The following is a 19,906-nucleotide window of genomic DNA, read 5'->3' as shown; positions in this document are numbered from 1 at the left end:
CACACATCATGCTCTTACCCCTTGAGTCCCGAGCAATTAAGTAAAGAAAAATCATAAGAAGGCAAAAGGGATATAAAGAAGGGTGGAAAAATCAAGGTCAGAGCACCTCATATACTGCGATTGCTCCCTCCTATACATTATATACTCAAGTGTGGGCTTCCCCTTTACTAGCTACCCTTGTACCCCAACATGTGGCCCAAGGCTTCCCCTTTTCATTCTCTACTCCATTCATCCCTCTACTTCATGCCACCACCTTTTGAAAAATGTACCTTGGACATATTGTCCCCTTTAGAAGTAGAAACCACTTAATAAGATACTTGGTTAACCCCATTTGGAGCTTGGAGACATTAGCACCTGCCAAAGCCCATTATGGAAGGGCAGGCCATTATGAAGCCTTCACTTGTGGTCCATGGTTTGTAAGCTCTTTTTCTTGATTTCCTCGATGACTTGTTGTACTAGAAGGCTACGGGATGCATTGGATCTTATGCAAGATTGCAAGTGGTCTCCATCTTGGGTTTGGTCTCCCTATAAAGGGTCTTAATCCTCCAGAGGGTTACATTGGCACATGTAGGGTGTGTGTTGTGAGCCATGGGCCTCCACAATAGTAGACAACACTCCATGGATCCCTAGAGATGTTCAGAGATTGCTTGATATTTAGCTATTGGACGAGGAAGATGCACTTGGTTCACCTTTGCCTAGCCTACGCAACAGTTGTACTATGCACTTGGCAAATGTCTCAGGAATTGTATGTTGATGTGGCATCACTTACACCATCATCTGAGACCTTACAGATGGTCTACAGGCATCTTCAACTTACTTGGAGACCCATGAGATCACTTGTGTGCCCTTACAGCCATTGGAAACACCACAGGTTTTTTATGTGGAGAACAAGGCCCCAACCCCTTGTCCATTACTTTTGGAAGTCCAACTCATAATTTTGGCACTTATGGATTTCATTAGTCTTCTTAGAGAGCCCAACAACATGCATCATTGATTTTTTGACCTCTTTGGAGGCTTATTATTTTATTTATGAACTAGTTTGGTGGGCTTGTCACCAATGTATAGTTATTTGTGCATTATTTTAGTTGATGGGCTAATGTAGGCTCAAATTAGGTAATTCAAACTCCTAATGAGTGTATAAACAAGAGAGACATCAATTCATTTGTATCATCGCTTGGATTGGATCATTGTCTCTCTTGAGAATTTCACATTTTTTTGTTGGAGGACAAATTGGAAATGGATGAATTTTGATGTTTGGATTGGATTTTCTTATCCTGGAGCTTATTTATTGGAAAATGTATTGATGGTTGGATATATTCTCTTACATCTAAGTACAACTTTGATGCTATTTTCTTTAACTTTTTCACATACATTGATCATGGGATTTTCGCTATTTTAGGGCTAATTGTTGCATGCATTGTGGAATTATGTTTCTATATAGCATATCTCTATGTATGGGCCATGTTTGTTGAACGAATTGTCCTAGAGATCGAAGTTATCTTGATAAGACATCTTCATCTGCAAGTGAAGTATAAACACTTTAAGGTCACTTTCTTTTTCTGCCCTAACATTGGACGAAGTTGCCCTTAGAGCCTCCTTGAGCTAGAAACGAGATCCTTCTTCATAATTCTTCCTGACTCCATATCCCCAAAAGGAATTAGGCACTGGTCCACCATAAGGTGATCACCTTAAACCTTTTCTTTACCTTTTTCCCTTCTTTCCTAGGTCTAGCCAAGTTGGGTCACCTAGGGCATCACTTTCCCGACAAAGTAGCCATAGAAAAAGTTTGATCACCTAGCCTTTACTGCATTGGTGTGCCCTCAAGGTCTTCTCCAAATTTGAAAAAATTCCTACAGTGGGATTGTGAGATATCCCAAGCCCTAGATCTGAGATCAAACTTTTCCCTGGTGTTCCCTAAGCTAGTACCTCATAGGATCAATTTGACACCTCTAAGTGAAAACTCTTGTTTGATCCTTTCCCCTTCCTTGTTTGGGTTAAGATCATCATTGGTTGCTAAACTCCCTCCCCTTAACCTAGGCTAGGTCCACTTGGTCCTGTGTGGTCCCATACCTTCGAAAAGTTAATTCTTCAAGAACCACCTGGGAAACCAAGTTTAATAAGGATTTTAGGGATTGGGAAACTCCTTTGCATGACACATTCCTTAAACCTAGCCCTTAAATCCTCACCTCCTTCTCCTAGAAAGCTTTGTACCTTGCTTGAAGAGCAAGCAAGCTCCATTCTTAACCCCCTTTTAGGAAAGGATCATTAAGGTCACTTCATATTCATTTGTTGATTCATCCTTCACAAGTGACTTTCCATATACCGAGTCTCCTCCCATCAGTGAAAGTCCGTAAAGAGTAGGGAGTCTTAGTTAAGGTGACAGTGGGCTAAGTCTCCATTGTTGCCCTTGATCTAGTAGTTGTCCCTTAAGGAGTCCCTTTTAGTCCCCCTGCTAGTTTGAGCGGTAACATTTTGGCGCCGTTGTTGGGGACACAAGGTGTATGTTTTGTTCCCCATACGACATATTGAGATATCATTATTGGTGACTCCATTGGAAGAATGAAGCCCTAGTTCTTCATTGATCTCTAAAGTCAATGCTTGTAGGGTGAAGCAAGCATTTGTCAAGGCAATTTCATTCACCCTCGCAACTCACATGTCATTAAGGACCCAACAACATGTTGACCACATATATTCCCTTTGGAGCGTGGAGACATTAGCACCTACCAAAGCCCATTATGGAAGGACAAGTCATTATGAATTCCCCACTTGTGGTCCATGGTTTGTAAGCTCTTTTACTCGATTTCCTTGACTACTTGTTGTACTGGAAGGCTAGGAGATGCATTGGATCTTATGCAAGATTGCAGGTAGTCTCCATCTTGGGTTTGGTTTCCCTATATGGGGTCTAGCCCTCTAGAGGGCTACATTGGCACATGTAGGGTGTGTGTTGAGAGTCATGGGCCTCCACAGCAGTAGAAAACACTCCATGGATCGCCAGAGATGTTTAGAGATTGCTCGAGATTCACTTATTAGACAAGGAAAATGCACTTGGTTCACCTTTGCCCAGCCTGCCCCACAGTTGTACCATGCACTTGGCAAATGACCCAAGACTTGTATGCTGATGTGGCCTCACTTACACCATCATTTGAGCCCTTAGAGATGGTCTACAAGCATTTTAGACTTACTTGGAGATCCATGAGGTCACTTGTGTGCCCTCACAACCATTGGGAACACCACAGGTTTATTGTGTGGAGAACAAGGGGCCAACCCCTTGTCCATTACTTTTGGAAGTCCAACTCATCATTTTGGAACTTATGGACTTCATCAGGCTTCTTAGAGAGCCCAATGACATGCATCATTAATTATTCGACCTCTTGGGAGGCTTATTATTTGATTTATGAGTTGGTTTGGTGGGCTTGTCACCAATAGATAGTTATTTGCGCATTATTTTAGTTGATGGGCTAAAGTAAGCTCAAATTTTGTAATTTGAAAGACATGAATTCATTTGTATCATCACTTGGATTGGATCATTCTCTCTCTTGAGAAATTCACATTTCTTTGTTGGAGAACAAATTGGAGCATGGATGAATTTTGATGTTTGGATTGGATTTTCCTATCTTGGAGCTTTTTCATTGGAAAATGTGTTGATGGTTGGATATATTCTCTTACATGTAACTACAAATTTGATGCTATTTTCTTTTACTTTTTCACATACATTGATTATGGGATTTTCGCTATTTTAGGGCTAATTGCTGCATGCATTTATTGCTTCATTGTGAAATTTTGTTTCTATATAGCATATCTCTATGTATGGGCCATGTTTGTTGAACGAATTGTCCTAGAGATCAAAGTTATCTTGATAAGCGATCTTCATCTGCAAGTGAAGTATAAACGCTTTAAGGACACTTTCTTTTTCTGCGCTAACATTGGATGAAGTTGCCCTTCGAGCCTCCTTGAGATAGAAACGAGATCATTCTTCATAATTCTTCCTGACTCCATATCCCCTAAAGGAATCAGGCACCGGTCCACCATAAGGTGATCACCTTAAACCTTTTCTGTACTTTTTTCCACTCTTTCCTAGGTCTAGCCAAGTTGGTTCACCTAGGGCATCACTTTCCCGAGAAAGTAGCCATAGAAAAAGTTCGATCAACTAGCCTCTACTGCGTTGGTGTGTCCTCAAGGTATCCTCCAAATTTGAAGAAACTCCTACAGTGGGATTGTGAGATATCCCAAGCCCTAGCTCTAAGATCAAACTTTGCCTTGGTGTTCCCTAGGCTAGTACCTCATAGGATCAATTTGACACCTCTAAGTGAAAACTCTTGTTTGATATTTTGCCCTTCCTTGTTTGGGTTAAGATCGTCATTGGTAGCTAAACTCCCTCCCATTAACCTAGGTTGGGTCCACTTGGTCCCATGTGGTCCCATACCTTCAAAAGGTTAATTCTTCAAGAACCACATGGGAGACCAAGTTTAATAAAGATTTTAGGGATTGTGAAACTCCTTTGCATGACACATTCCTTAAACCTAGCCCTTAAATCCTCACCTCCTTCTCCTAGAAAGCTTTGTACCTTGATTGAAGAGCAAGCAAGCTCCATTCTTAACCCCCTTCTAGGAAAAGAATCATTAAGGTCACTTCATATCCGTTTGTTGATTCATCTTTCACAAGTGACTTTCCATATGTTGGGACTCCTCTCATCGGTGAAAGTCCGTAAAGAGTAGGGAGTCTTAGCTAAGGTGATAGTGGGCTAAGTCTCCATTGTTGCCCTTGATTTAATAATTGTCCCTTAAGGAGTCGCTTTTAGCCCCCCCTGCTAGTTTTAGCGGTAATAGGGCCAAACCCTTATCCATCACTTTTGAGGGTCCTACTCTTCATTATGGCACTCATGGACCTCATTAGGCCTCTTGGAGGGCCCTGCGACATGCATAGATTATTATTTGACCTCTTGAGAGGCTTATTCTTTCATTTATGAGCTAGTTTGGTGGGCTTGTCACCAAAAGTTAGATTATTAGAACATTATTTTATTTTTGGGGCTTATGTAGACCTAGGAAGCTAATTTGAACTCCTCATTAGTGTACAAATACATGTGAGATGAGTTAATTTGCTCATCATCACTTTGGATTGGATCTCTTCTCTCTCTTGAGAATTTTGCACTTTTTCTTAGAGCATGAATTGGAGCTTTATGGATGAATTTTAATGTGTGGATTTGGTTTATCTTGTCTTGGAGCTTCTCTCTTGTCAAATTGTGGATGGTTGGATATATTCTATTACATGTAAGTACATGCTTTTAATATTATTCTTGTTTTACTTTGTCATATACATTGGAGTGGGATTTTCGCTATATTTAGGTCTAATTGCTGCATGCATTTATTGGTTTAAATTGTGGAATTTTGTCTCCATTAAGGCATCTCTCAATGTATGGGCCGTGTAATGTGAATGAAATCTCATAGGGGTAATTCCATTAACAAATTGACCTTGATAAGCCATCACCTTTTGCACATCGAAGTATAAAAGCTGCAAGATTGCTTCTCTTTGACCTAGAAGGCTAGCGAAGTAGTCTTGAGGCCTCCTTGAGCAAGAACCAAAGGTCCTCACTCATATTCATCATAGAATCCATTCTCCCAAGACTAAGGCATTGATCTACTAAGAGATGATCACCTAAAATCATACTCTTTTTCACTTTTTCCTTGGTCTAGCGAAATTGGGTCACTTAGGGCATCATTTTCCTGGCAAACCACCCCTCCAAAAAGTTCGATCTCCTAGCCTCTCCTACACTGGTGTCTCCTCAAGACCTCCTCCAAATTTGAGGCCATTTCGACAGTGGAGTTGTGAGAAAAGCCAAGCCCTAGCTTCGAGATCAAACCTTGCCTTAGCGTCCCCAAGGCTAGTGCCTCATAGGATCAATTCAACACCTTTAAGTGAAAATTATTTGTTTGGTCCTTACCCCCACCTTGTCTAGGGTAAGAACATCATTGGTTGCCATACTCTTTCCTTTTACTCTAGACTTGGTCCACTTGGTCTTGTGTGCTCCGGCGCCTTTGAAAAGACAATTCTTCAAGAACCATCAGGGATACCAATTTAAATAAGGATTTTAGGGATAGGGAAACTCCTTCACAAGTCATATTCTATAAACCTAACCCTCAAATCCTCCCTTCCTTCTCCTAGAAGACATTGTACCTTGCTTAGAAAGCAAGAAAGCTCTACCTTTCAACCTCTTCTGGAAAGGGAATCATTTGGGTCACTCCATATTCACTCATTGATTTAACCTTCATTAGTGACTCCATAATATACCGAGTCTCCTCCCATCGGTTAAAGTCTCTAAATAGAAGGGAGCCTTAGCTGAGGTGACAGTGGGCTAAGTCTCCATTTGTTGCCCTTGACCTAACATTTCCCCTTTAGGGATCCCCTTCAAGTCCCCTGCTAGTTTGAGCAGTAACATTTTGGCGCCATTGCTGGGAGGAAGCAGGTCTACCTCCCGAGTGAATCGTTGAGGAATTGATTCATTAATGACACTTATAAAATATTCATTTGGCAAGTCCACTCATTGTCCAATCCCCTAGTTTTCTTGAAGGCGACAACATTCCTCATTTAACTAGGGATTCTACAAAAAGGGAAGAGCGAACTCCATCAACTGTTGGAACCGCTCTTCTCCTTGAATTTGAAAAGGTCAGTGATCCATCTCCAAAGATGCCATTTAGTTCAAACATTAACTCTGAAAAGGATCAACCCAAGATGACCAAGAGTGAAAGACACTTGGTTAGTGTCTCTGCCCCTTTGAAGTCGAGTAGTGATCCCAAGCCACTACCTGAAAAATATAACCAATGGTTACCCAAATTTAAGAAGGATTCTACTTGGACTGCCCATGGTTTTATTGAAGAATTTTATTGGCAAATGTCCCCTAGAATGATATTTGATGAAGATAGGCTTGTAATTCTTTTACTTGAAGTACAAGCAAGAGATTGGTACCTTAGCCATCCCCCTACATGCATAAAAGACTCCAATGAATTTGAAGACCTATTCATGAAAAGGTGGTGATGCAATTCCCAAGGAACCTTCAACATTGAAAAATTCTACCAAATAACCAAGGGAAGGGAAGATGTGCGAGAGTTCATTCAAAAGTTTGATAGGGTAGTCAAAGATATCCCTGATGATTTGAAGCCATCTGAAGCCAACATCCTTGATAAATTCATAAGGCAATGGGTGGCCAACTCACATATGTTTTGAGGGATAAGAAACCTTCCACTTGTGAAAATTCCTAAACCCAGAATCCCCATTGCAACACACTGATGTTACTTCTCCTACTTGTTAAACCATACAAGTTATTTACTGTGTTCTATGATAAATATCAAATTAAATACAAATGCCATATTCACTATTTAAAATAATACGTCGAAACAAGAAACTGAACAGGAAAGAAATACAACACAATGACACCATTATTTTTGGACAAAAGTCCCCAGAAAAACCCAATGCAGGAAAACGGTGCAACAGTTTTAAGGGTTTTTATTATTAAGTAGTAGTTATTTCTGAATACAAACTCTGGATACCTTGTTGGCTATCCAGTACAGAGAATATCACTTGGCAGAAGAAATTAGTGAGATTACCTCACTCTACATTGCAAGTCCCAGCAGATCCGACAACTGAAACAAGTCCCCGACTACCTTTGCGCTATCCCTACGCAATCACTATGTGGGCCAGCATCACTGCCTCTGAGGACCTGCCTCACTTCCTCTACTGGATCAATTTTCTCTTAGGAGCCTCGACTCTGCCCCTTTTTGCGTGATTGCCACGAAATCACTCTGCTACTCTAGCCTTAGCAATTCGATCTGACTGATCAACTCTTGGTGTGTTTTCCAAATGACACTCAAGCCTCCTTAAATAATCTCCTCGTTGACATTCAACGACCTAGATTAGATCTTAATCAATGGCTGAGATCATTTTTGCTCGATTCTCGTCTTCTTTTAGAAGTAACACCCACAATTAGATTAATGCCCTTTAATTATTTCAATTTCCTAAGTTTAGACTTAGGCACTCATTAAAAATAATTAATTATTTTAATAAAATTGTCTCTCGGTGGAATTTCCCAAAACGATTTCTGGGTATTGTGGAATACATGTGTCTAAGCCTCCCTGCGCAATTTGAGACTTAGAGCACATCCGATGCTACCATAAATCAACACTCCCTCTTAGCGAGGAATGTGCTCTAGCAATGCAACCTACCAAAGCATCACCCTGTTTTGTAACATCTCCCTCTACGTTGCTGATGTCTGACATCACTGCCCACCAACTACTGCGTGTTGCTGCAATTGTACTGCTGCTGACCCTGCCACTGTCAACACTGCATCCGTACTACAACTCCCTCTTAAGTCTACATCTATGCTGCTGCTGGTACTGCCACTGCCAACTGCATCTGCACTGCAACCTTTTCCAACTATTGCTGCTATTGCATCAACAACGAAAAAGCATCCCAAAATTACTAAACTAGTGTTCAGTATGATGCATCTTGCTACTGGAGTCCGACTGCTGCTAGTCTTTGCGCTGACCCTCTAAATCCTCTGCGCTGCTGCTGACCTCTACTCTGTGCCATCTGCAATGTTGCCAACTCTGCCCTGTGCTGCTCAGTCTCTGGCGCTCCTAGCTATTGCAACTATCACTCGGCACTCCTTTGCACCAACTGACACTGGTCCATCCTACTACTACTTATCTGGGCTCTTGTGGCAAGGACTTGATCCGAGAGGTAGGCTCCTCAAGGATCCTCCCCATTTGTAGCTCTTTTGAACCACAACACTAAATCAGCTCACCTCCCTCCTAGAGGTATTTCAGTTGTCATGGCAAACTACTCCTCCTTGATCTTCGAGGGTGCAACCTTCGGATCACGCTTCTCATCTTTGTCCTTCTTCCTAAGAGGACACTGTGTTGCGTAGTGACCCATTTCACCACACCTGAAGCATTTAATCTTCGAAATGTCCTTCTGCTTCCGTTGCTCCTGTTGCCCCTTGGATGCAAGGGCTGCATTCTCATCCTCCTCCTTAGGCTTCGATCCATTGTTTCTACTTCCGTCAAGTTTACACTTGACCAAGTCTCTCCTGAGCTCCTCTTGTTTAAGAGCTACCCACACCTCATCCCAATTTGGCAAAGTCGCCCTGCCCAGGATACTTTAGACAAAGACTTGTCAATCTTCAGAAACAAAATTTAGGGCCAGTCTTACCATCTTGGACCCTTGAGGTGTAGACCCCATAGTTGCTAACTCATCACGAGTCTCCTGAAGCTTCGTGAGGAATGGATCTATGCGTTCCCCCTTCTGCATCTGTATGGATCTCATCTTCTGCTCAAGGTACATCTTTCGCTGCTCGGATGATATCTGATATAACATAGACAACGCATCCCACATCTCCTTAGCAGTTCCCCTACTAGCGATGTGATAGACCACATGATCCTTTACTCCCCACATCTCCTTAGCAGTCCCTCTGCTAGCGATGTGATAGACCACATGATCCTTTACTCCTTTTAGGATCATTCTCTTTGCCTTCACAATTTCTCCTTTATACTTCTTGAGCGGATCTAGATCCACGGGCACAGCCACCACGCTGTCGATGTAGACCTTGAGAAATGGACATCTAGAAGGCACGACATCCTTGCCTTCTAGATCACATAGTTGGATGCCCCATCCAACCTTTCCTGATCTCTCAGTCTACTCGCTACCATCTCTGCCAATGAAAAAGTCAAATAGCCTCCTCTCTCCTCTGCATAGCACTGGACTGCCCTACGCACTCCCATCTGGAGCTTGTCGATCTACCCCTCTCCACTGTTGCTCAGCTAGTGAGAATTCAGACTCTTTGGCTGGAAGTCCTCTGAGGAAGAATTCCATCAACCGTGTCTCTCTATTCCCTCTTACGTCTTTCTACCCAGCAACTGCCTGCAGAAAACTATGTCCCACTAGAAAAACCTCTTCGTTGAAGCTTCTGCTGCGCTGCTCCCTCAGCTGCCGACAAATCTCGATCTGGCAATCTTTCCTCTTTGTCGAATAACTTAGAGAGATATTTATCGCAAAAATATTGCCCTCCTGGCCTGACTACGCAAACCCTCTAGGGATTCGAATTGTTGCCTCTGCAAGAATTTCGAATTCCCTTCTTCCTTCGGTGTTGGATCTTCCGGCTTTGCTCTTCTTTCTTCACCTGCAGCTCTGATACTGTGTGAAAATTCCTAAACCCAGAATCCCTACTACAACAAACTGATGTTACTTCTCCTACTTGTTAAACCATACAAGTTATTTACTATGTTCTACAGTAAATATCGAAGTAAATAAAACTGCAGCATTCACTATTTGATATAATATGCCAAAACAAGAAACTGAAAAAGAAAGAAATACAACACAATGACACCGTTATTTTTGGACAAAAGTCCCCGGAAAAACCCAATGCGGGAAAACAGTGCAACAGTTTTGAGGGTTTTTATTATTAAGCAATAGTTATTTCTGAATACAAACTCTAGATGCCTTGTTGGCTATCCAATACAGAGAATATCACTCAGCATAAGAAATTAGTGAGATTACCTCACTCTACACTGCAAGCCTTGGCTGATCTGGCAACTGAAACAACGAGTCCCCAACTACCTCTGCGATGTCCCTACACAATCACTGCGTGGGCCTATGTCACTGCCTCTGAGGACCTGCATCACTTCCTCTACTGGATCAATTTGCTCTCAAGAGCCTCGACTTCAGCCCTCCCGGCTCAGAACACCGAACTCCCAACTAAATTTCACACTTCTGCAATGAAGACACCTCGTTGCTCTATGTGAGCCCTTCATGGCTCTGCGTCCCCCTCTCTGGGCACTGTGTTGCCTCCTCTGTGTCTTTCTCTGCCTCTTTGCTACGTATTCTTGGCTCAAGAGAAGATTCTCCAACCAAAAACTATCTTTGCCCCTTTCTGCTTGATCACCACGAAATCACTGTGCTGCTCTAGCCTCAGCAATTCGATCTGATTGATCAACTCTTGGCGTTTTTTCCAAATGACCCTCAAGACTCCTTAAATAATCTTCTTGTTGACATTCAATGGCCTAGATTAGATCTTAGAGCATGTTGACTCTGCAAAATTTGAGACTTAGAGCATGTTGACCCTGTCGCCTAAACCTACCTACAAGTTAGTGGGAAAAGCCTTCAACCCCACAAGGTGTGGTTGGTGGTAGGCAACTCTTAGAAGGAGTTGTTACATTAATCCCAACTCTCTCCGTCTAAGCTATCTCCTAGGTTAGCTAAGGGGGGTGGTCCCTAATGAAAAGTTAAGTTAAAAATATGTGAGTTTCTAGGAGAATTATTAGAGTTAAATAGATTATTTCTTTAAAATTTATACGCAAAACTGATATGAGCAATAACCATAAATACATAAGATAAGCATGAAATACATAAACAACTAGTACCTTCAAAGTATTGCTCTTTAAGAAATGAAATGTATTTGCTTAGAATGAAGTGAAATGCTTTCAAATGGAAAGCCAAAATAATCCTGAAAAGTGAAATAATAAATTGTTAGCACAAGATATTATAAATGCTTTCAAGGTAATAAGTCTATAAATCAAAGCATGGAAACTATCTTGCTCAAAAGGATACAAAAATAACTCAAATGTTAGACCAAGATGACAACATGCAATTAAGTTTGCAACCCAAAATAATAGTACTTGAAAGTGAAATCAACCATTTATGACAATAATTAAACCACAAGATGAGTCAATTTCTAAGTAAAAGAAAAATTAAACTTGTTGCAAAATTAAAAGGAATTACAATGCTTGCATCCAAAGTGCCTCTTGAAATAAGATTTGCATGTGAGACTTTAAACCATCAAGATAGCAAGAAATTTAAGAACTTTGCAAACAAAGAAAATATGATGGAATGAGTTCTTGGTTTATTTTATTAATTAGCGCTAAGGCAAAGTTACAATTGAACTCTATTCCTCAGACCTCATCCTCGCTCAAATGTTTGGATCTCACACTGAGGAGTCAATAGAGGTAGAGCGTCCCTAAAAGTCTATTCAACCAACTTAAGTTGGAGGTAAGTTTTAATGAGGTTTGGGGCCTTCCTATACTGAAATGCCTAGATGAAGTGCAAATTGTGTTAATTCCCCAAATTAAACTAATGCTTCAAAGAGAAATAGTTTGCAAAACATGAGAGCATATGCATGTGGGAATTTAAATACAATATTAGTAAAAATTTGCATGTGGAGTGAAATGTATTGATTTTAAACATGCACAATATGAAATTAAAAGCTAGAAAGCTAAGAAAAAACTAAAAGCAATATTAGACCACCCACAAGAATCCTTCCTCTAAATGAGGAAGGGGGATGCCATGGGAAAAATCCCAAGCTCCTTCCAACAATTTTTTTTATCTTTTATTAGCGCTTAAACTGGGTAAAAATGCCTCTAAGAGGGCAGCCCACAATACGAGAGAGATCTTTACAAAGATGAGACTCTAACAAAGCTAGACTCTCTCCCCAAAAAATATAACAACAACAAACTTGAAGATGGAAAAAACTCTCCAAAAGAGATTCACAACGCTAAAAGGCCCACAGCCTCGATGGGTTTGTAACTCTCTCCCAAGTGCTTATGGCCTCCTGTTGTGCTCTACAACAACCCCCCATTTCATATCATTTTTATTCACAAAACTATCATATGAAATGGGTCCCTTTTAGTTTTGATTGGTATCAACTTTGTATTATTCAAAAAGGCTCGAAAACAAAATGAAAACATTACAAAAAACCTTTTTGACAAACCAATTTTGGTCTTATAATATAAATAATCAATCTTTTATCATTGCGATAAAGCGATCGCAAGATCGCATATTGCAATGGCAAAGGAGGCATAACTTAAAAACCCATTGGTTTGCTCCGACGCGATAACGTGCAATAGCCTATCGGACATCGGCAATCATAAGTTCCCATAATTAAAGTGCATTTAGATCCGATGCGATGCGACAAACTCCCGTTCGCTCCGATGCGATGCGATATCGCTATCGGCGATCGGCGATATACCATGCATGCTTTTAAAGTGCCCATACTCCCAATGCGATGCGATGCGATATCGCTATCGGCGATCGGGGATTTCAAAAGGTGTCAATATAATGATTTAAGTTTTTCCCCGACGCCCGATTGCGATAAAGCCAAAAGCGCAAACTTCAAAAAGCCGTTAAAGCAGAGGGATATTACGATTAATTCGTATTAAAGGCCTTATCTTTCAAACAGTGATTTACCTGCGCTCAACCGCCAAAACATCCAAGGCACGCTTAAACAAATCATTCGGCCGATTAATGATATGATGGGCATTTAAAGGATTGGCAGGTTTTAACGGCCATTTAATGAAATAGTAAGTCTAAAAATCTTCTCATAGATTGTATCCGCGGCCACTTTTAAGTTAATCCCTCATCATGCATTGATCAATATATCTCATTCGTATTTGGTTTTCGCTACCAATTCTCTGTGTTACGCTTATTTCCACTACTGTGCAGAATTCTTCCGAAGTAATAGATTCAAGCAGAATGGGGAAGAAGTCTAAGAAAACCGCAATCGCTACCACTGCACCAGCCACAGGACAAGCCGTCGCTGATCCAGCAAATAAAAAGAAAGGATTAATATCTGATACTACATGTTTAGGACTTGCCAAGACCACTTGGCAAAGTACCTATAATTTGATCGAAGCCGAAGAACCAAAGGTGACAGCAGTACAAGCTACAGCGGGTTCCAGTAGAAAATCTGATGGTACTTTGAAAGACTTGGCCGACTCTTTCCTTCATCGGATAGCGGCTCGGGAACAAATTCTCCCATATACGGATGTAGTAAAGTGGGCAATTGAGGAAATCCCAATCACTGACAGAACTTTCTGCACCAGAGATGGGAGGATCTTCGGTTCATTCAAGGCTGATAATTTGAGGCAAATGTATCATTTGCCTGAGCCAGAGAAGCAGTACAACAAGGCATTTCTGGAGAAATTCCGAAGTGAGAACGAAACTGAATCCGAACCCATTCGGGATTGGAGGCAAAATCCGGCGAAACACAAGCATGAAACTTCCGGTAAGTATTCTGTTGATTCCCTATGTTCTCCTTACTGTTATGCTGGGATAATGATGTGTAGATTGTGGGGGTTGCACGATTCCGCTAATTTCACTATAGAAATGGTTCCCTTAATGGAAGCGGCGTGTAATAGTGAGATAATGGATTGGGCAACTATACTGTCAGATAAGCTAGCAACAACAGTTCTTGAGTTTAGAACTAAAACCCGCGTCACCGAAAGGCTTATTCCCCCATTCTACTACAGTGCTTATATACTAGATACCCTGTGTTTTAATTCTGAGTTTCCTGTACTTGGCTGGAGGTGGACTCCACAAGACCCCACGCCTATTCACATATACCATCAGAAATTGTGGAAGACTTCCTATAAGCACCATTTGTACCAAGTCTGCAATGGTTTCATGTTACCCATTCATTATTCTATTTTTAATAAACCTGCTCCCAAGATTTCTTACCAAGCAGGGATTGATTTAACATCAATAGGAAGATGGTTCGGAGAGGAGAAATTTACTTATATAAGAATTTTCGGCAGCCAAGCCGAACCTCATGTTCTTCCTTTGTACATACCTGATAAACTGCTGGCGAGGGAGATAGCTTATCAGATTATTGCCGAAGGAGTTACACAAACTCTGAAGAAAAATAAGAAGCAGGTCTGGCCCTCCTTTCCTCTGAGATGTGGTGTCTACACTTTGCATGATTTCAAACATGCAGAAAAAGAAGCTACAAAAATGAAATCATTAACTCTAGCGACTCTCCCAAGTAGGCGATTTGATCCCAACAAAGTCGCCTATAATGCACTTGAACAGGCTAAATTGACAAAGTGTGATCATGTAGAAGATAAATTTGATGACCTGTTCTCTTCGGCTGAATCAATGTATCAAGTTAGATCGCTGGCCATAATGGAATACAAAGATGAAGGGTTAGTTGAATTCAACAGACTCAGAGAACAGAGGTTGCAAACTCTGCCTCTGGATCTGTTAGCAACAGCCCCAGCAACAAGACCAAGCGAGCCTGAACAGCTACATCCAAAGGAACCGCCGGTTACAACAGAAAAACAGGAGAAAGTGCAAGAGGAAACCCAGACTAAAGAGCAAGAACAGAGCACCATAGAGGTGAATGTGGATACTCAAATTGATCCCAAATTGCTCCAGGAATGGCAGCAATTTGATTCAATTATCAGTAGTCTTGAATGTTCAAAGGACACCGAAACTTCGAAAGCGGCAGATACACAGGAAACCACTTCACAACAGGTTCCAAGTGGAACCAGCGGCCTACCCAGTTCAAAGGAAGTAGAAATAATCCCAAAGGACCCCTCCGATCAAATTATTTTGCAGATAGAAGAAATTCCTCCCTTGGATGTCTTCTATAGCCCAAAGCACAAAGCTGTGGTAAAACGACAGAGGAAGAGAAGAAGGACTGATCAACCTTCCCTTTTCCCAGAACAGACGGTCACGGGCAATGTGGTTTGGAAGGAGGAAGTCGACCCCTCTGATGACCTAACAAAGCTATCACAATATGCTGGAGCCTATTCGGCAGCAACAATAGACAAGGCATCAGAGGTGAGTCTTTTATTAAAAACAAAAGACCAGGAAATCTTTTTATTGCAAGCACAGCTAACAGAAGCACAGCAGAAAGCGGAGCAGGCAGAACAACAATTGTTAACACAACAGCAAATTAATAATCAATTAACTCAACAATTGCGGGAAGAGAAACAGAGGATTGATCACAGCGCAATCCAGAAGCAGAAAGAGTTGTCTGAAGCCTTGGCACAACTGAGGGCAGCAAATGAACAAATGCTGAAGTCTAAAGATGAGCAGATTGCTCAACTATCAGCCCAGCTAGAAAAGACAAAGAATCTTCCACAGATAGCTGAATTCAGAGTAGAGGCATTACAGATAAATAAGGCGTTAATAGCACAGATTAAGCTTTTATGTCAACAAATCGCCCAGGCGGAACCACTATGCGAATTAACGACATCAATAAGTGAAAAAACAGAAAAGGCTAGAACAGAATTGGATCAAGCTGAAGAAATATTAACTGAATTTCTTGACTGGCAAGATACCGATCAGGGACAAGCGGCAAATTTACCAAGAATTTTAGAGTCACATAAAGAAATATTGTTTACAGAATGGCAGTCCCAGTTAATGAAAGCAGAGAGGGAAATTTCAAGATGCAAATCAACCACAAGTAATTTGGTTGAATTGGTTAATAATACTCTCTACTTGTCAAACATGATTTCCCAATGCACTCCAGGTAAATTGACAGTGATGAAAACATTGGAGCAGTCATGTTATCCAGATCTAGAGGAAAAGGGGAGATTAATTGTTGGAATTAACAGTTTAACATGGGACACCTATTGGTTCTTCTTGGTAAAACCACACAGTCAAAGAGCCGCCCTCAAATGCCTTACAGATGCAATCGGGTATATTATCCCCGATATTCAGGATGCCACCTATGCCGCCCAGTTTAACTCTCGCCTCAACAGATCGCCCGAAGTGGAGCCGATGCTTGCGATAAGTTAGCTCAAGTTTAAAGGCAAACATCCTACTTGATGATTCATGCCGCCGACTGCCAGGTTGCTGAGAAAAATATGTTCAAGATCATTTGATACCAATTAAGTAGGATTTCAGTTTCATAGATAGTTAGTTTAACTTAGTATTTATAGACCCTTTCATTGTTTTGGAAAGGGTCGTAAAGTTTTGTACTTGACTTAAAACCTGAAGTTGCACTACTATACTTCAGGCATATTCTTTTATAAAACTGGACCAATCATTCTGATTTTGGCAAAGAAGCTTTTATGCAAATGTGCACTACTGTCTTTGTTTGAAAGTATTTCTGCATTAGAGGAAGAATTTTGAATAGCGATTGATATTGGAGAGTGACTCGCAGCTCATATGGTACTATTATCTATGTCTGAATCCATTCTTTTTATATGAATTGTTATTTGATCGCCTTTGCTATTATCGAATATATGTATGTGTTTTAACAGCATTTCTTTATTCCCTCCACTATTGGATGCTTATGGTAATGCTTTTCTTTTAATCATATATGTATTGATGATATAAATGATGAGTGTAGCAATACTGCGTTAATCACCTTGTTTAACTATTTAAGCAAAGTAATCCTTGAATGAGTAAATGTCCATGTTTATCAGATGGAGTCATCTACATGCCTGTTAATAAACATAGATCATCAAGCGCTACACTTCAAAGTACAATAGTTCCCGGGATTAGTAGTACTTTTTATTTCGCTGATAAATTAAGTTATTCGCCTATCATTAGATTAGTCAATCAATCATTCATTCATCCTGTTTGTTCATTGCTGGGAACTGGTCCCATTATCCCCAGTCGGAGCCACCATTCCAAACGGAAAAGGAGCTGTATTAAGGTCCGGACCGGGTGGTTATCCCCCAATGTTGATACAACGATTTTCGGGGCATCAACACCTCCCTAGAAATCAGTCTTTGGATAGCATGAGAGGGTCCTGCATACACACGAGTGAGTAGTTTTCCAAATCTTCTCCTCAAGCTCCTTGTTGCCCAATGCTCAAGCCTATGGGCTGCAAAGAACAAAAAGAATACCAATTGTCAGTGTAAAATTAGGAAAAAGAAACCAAAACTAAACTTAGAATTTAATTTATAAAGTACTTGCTCAAGTAATGGGAGTGAACCCCCATACTTGCCTAACTTTAGAAATGACTCTTGAATAGGAGATATAACTTTGAAAGAAATAGAATCAAAGAAGTATTTTGAATTTTAAATGGATGATCAAGTAGCTATAGATTAAGAAAACTCCCTTTTGCTCTTCGTTGGATTGAAAACTTGAAGCGAAAAAATGGCTGAGTCTTGGATCGCTGTGATTCTAGGAGTGAGTTGATCTAATTGAGATTTCTCCCACTTCTAGATGGATTCCTACACACAATACAAAATATCTTTCCCACACACTTGAACACGTATTAGTTTGCACAAGATTAGAGCAATATAATGAATAAGATAAACCAAACATTCATTCTAAAATGAATTGGCAAGTTTATCCCTAGAATACTACTATAAATCAATGATATGTTCAAGATAGCTTGCACACATCAATCCAAGTAAGATGGCAAGCATAAAATAATATGAATTCAATATGGGAAATAAATTAAACACAATAGCAGTAGTATGAAAGGACATCACCTCATAACGCCAAGATAACACCAGCCAGATATCCCAAAAGTCTTGATTGTATTAAGAAAGTATGCAAGTACAAAATGACAAAGTTTCCTCAAACCCAATAACTTACTACATGATACAATATGAGAGCCCATGACTCTATTATATAGAGAGTTGGGAGAAAATCCCAATGAAGGATGACAATGACAAATGGCATTGGAGCCAATTTCAATGTAGAATGATTAAACAAATGGCATGAGGTGACAATCCCAAAGAGAAATTCGAATTTGTTGAATGAAGCTTCAACGCCAAGTGTAAAAATCGAATTCTGGCAAGTGGACATCATTTTCTTCTTTCCTTATTTGCCAAATTCGAATTTTATGATAGAATGACAAGTGTATATGGGTGGTAACTTATTTGGGGACAATTTCCCACAAAAATCTCCACCAAATATTCTCCCAAATTTTCCCAAATGTGAATTAACTTCACAAATTCGAATTTCCAAGTAAGCAACTTTCTCTTTTAATGCCAAAAATTCGATTTTATTTGAGCACATGTCCTTTCCTTGATTTTAGGAGTCCACATCACCTTGGGACTTCACTTTAACTCCCCCATAATTTTCCACCTCATTTCCACAACATTTAGCATGTGTGGATATTTATTTTTCTCCATTTATTTAATTTTTGGCTTAATTAATTGCCAGATTTTCCACTAAACTTAGGAAAAGTGGGTTTTGAGGATTCAAAACACATTTTTAACCCATCAAAATGTGTCATAGTAGAAAGTTGAGGGTGAGAGGTGCAAATTTCATTACTCATAACCCATACAACTTCTCTAGACATCACTTATTACATTGCAAGTATAATTTTATTAGCAATTTCCGCAGTGCGGAAAATCTAAAAAATAAAAAAATAACTACTTAAACCTAACCAAATTCCACGAATTTTTTTGTGTGTTATCTAGTATGGTAATATACATTGACTCTAGACACTAAGATGTGTTAGGGGCTCAACCTTCAAACCGTCACCTCGGCTTTGGGGTAAAACGTGAGTGAAAAAAGCCGGAAAATTATCCGCCTCTGAAAAATAAGAGATAAATAACCAGATAAAAAAAACACTCCAAGGTGTACTCGTTTGCTGATCGAGTCCCAACATCCCAGGCCTTTTACAAATTCAAAAACTCATCATTACTATTATCACTTATTACAGTTCCCCGCGGGGTGTGGAATCTGGGTACAAGAAAGATGATGAGAAGATAGAACTAGAGTTAATAAACTCTGTTGATTGATAATATCCGATGGTACAAGTGTCCTCTGGATCATCCTTGGTCATGGAGTCTTCATATAATCTTCAAGTGCCACTCCAGTGGTCAACATTTGGCTCCATATGGGGATGCATGCTAGATACAATGTGATAGTTTGCAAGAACCTGGAATCTGCATCCATCGACAAAAGACATATATCAACAGTATCCATTCCAAATATCATCAAATGAAATCAAGTATAGAAATGAAGAAATGGAAATTTATTCTAAGAGCATAAATGACAATTTATTCTTGAAATAAAACTAATTAAACAAAAATGACAAGGGATAAGGTTAGAAATATGATACAAAAAGATGTCCCATGGCATCAGATGTCTTCAATGAAGTTTGTGTTGAGAACCTGCTTACTTTCGCGCAGATCCATGGGTGGTTTTTTTGATGTGCCCTGTCCAA

The 19,906-nt window shown here is 40.3% G+C and overlaps 1 protein-coding gene across 3 annotated transcripts in view; it reads left to right on the top strand.

Annotated features, from left to right (window-relative positions):
• The window catches only part of LOC149141154 (nucleotide pyrophosphatase/phosphodiesterase-like), a 346,054-nt gene that overhangs the window by 262,368 nt on the left and 63,780 nt on the right, over positions 1-19,906 (top strand). The window lies entirely within an intron of this gene.

Source organism: Pinus tabuliformis, chromosome X (assembly GCF_031772625.1).
Source record: "Pinus tabuliformis cultivar Carrire ecotype Pingquan chromosome X, CPIR1, whole genome shotgun sequence".
Classification (NCBI taxonomy): Eukaryota; Viridiplantae; Streptophyta; class Pinopsida; order Pinales; family Pinaceae; genus Pinus; species Pinus tabuliformis.
The sequence above is the reverse complement of the archived record's forward strand: the minus strand, read 5'-3'. Positions and strand labels throughout refer to the sequence as shown.